Raw genomic sequence first — 1,073 nt, 5'->3', positions numbered from 1 at the left:
TGCCGCTGCTCTAGGTGACTCAGCACAGCGTGGAGGGCTGTGGCGATGGCATCTTCTGTGGATCTGTTTGCACGGTATGCAAACTGGTGGGGGTCGAATTCTGGGGGGAGGTAATCCTTGATGTGCTGGAGGACTAGTCTCTCAAAGCATTTCATGATTACCGGTGTGAGGGCCACAGGGCGGTAATCATTCAGGCTGGAGATGGGAGATTTAGTCATCACTGGGATGATTGTGGCTGATTGTAGACAGGATGGGATGGCTGCCTGATCCAGTGAGAGGTTGAAGAGTCTGGTGAAGATGAGGGTGAGCTGGTGTGCACATGCTCTTAGTACCTTGCCAGGTACTCCGTCTGGACCGGCCGCCTTCCTGGGGTTCACTGCTTGGAGCACACGTCTGACATTGTGCTCCGTTACAGTGAGTGGAGCGGTGCAGGAACCAGGTGAGGATGAGGATGGGAGCAGGGCTGAGGCAGATGAGTGCTGCTGTTGTGGTGTTTCAAAGCGGGCGAAGAAGCTGTTTATTTCCTCTGCCAGCTGCACACTCAGGATTTCTGTTTTCGCAGTGCTGCCTCTGTGGTTGATGATGTCTTGCATTCCCTGCCACACCTCCCGTGTGTTGGTGCTGGACAGCTGGGACTCGATGCTTCTTTTGTGGTCTGACTTGGCTTTTTTAATCCCCCTTTTCAGGTCAGCTCGAGCAGCTCTGTACAGAGCTCTGTCACCTGACCTGAAGGCGGCATCGCGGGCTTTGAGGAGTGAGCGGACCTCGCTGGTCATCCAGGGTTTTTGGTTTGGGAAAACCTGAATGCTTTTGTCCACAGTCACATTTGCAGTACAGAACTTGATGTAGTCCAGTACTGATCCTGTGAAAGTTTCTAGGTCCTGGTGTTCAAATATATCAGCTGGTCTGCAGCAGGTTATGTTCAGAGTTTGAGGCTCAAATCGGCTCAAAGTGTCCCATTTTCACTGATTGTTTCCCGACGACATGCTTCACGTGTGATATGGATCCTCTGCTGAAGGAATCTGCTTTCTATCCACAACCTGTTGATCCGTGTCTGACTAACAGCAGCGCAG

This window comes from Pundamilia nyererei, unplaced genomic scaffold (assembly GCF_000239375.1).
Source record: "Pundamilia nyererei isolate P.nyererei 1_Seehausen unplaced genomic scaffold, PunNye1.0 scaffold01178, whole genome shotgun sequence".
NCBI lineage: Eukaryota > Metazoa > Chordata > Actinopteri > Cichliformes > Cichlidae > Pundamilia > Pundamilia nyererei.
Note: the sequence above shows the minus strand (reverse complement) of the source record.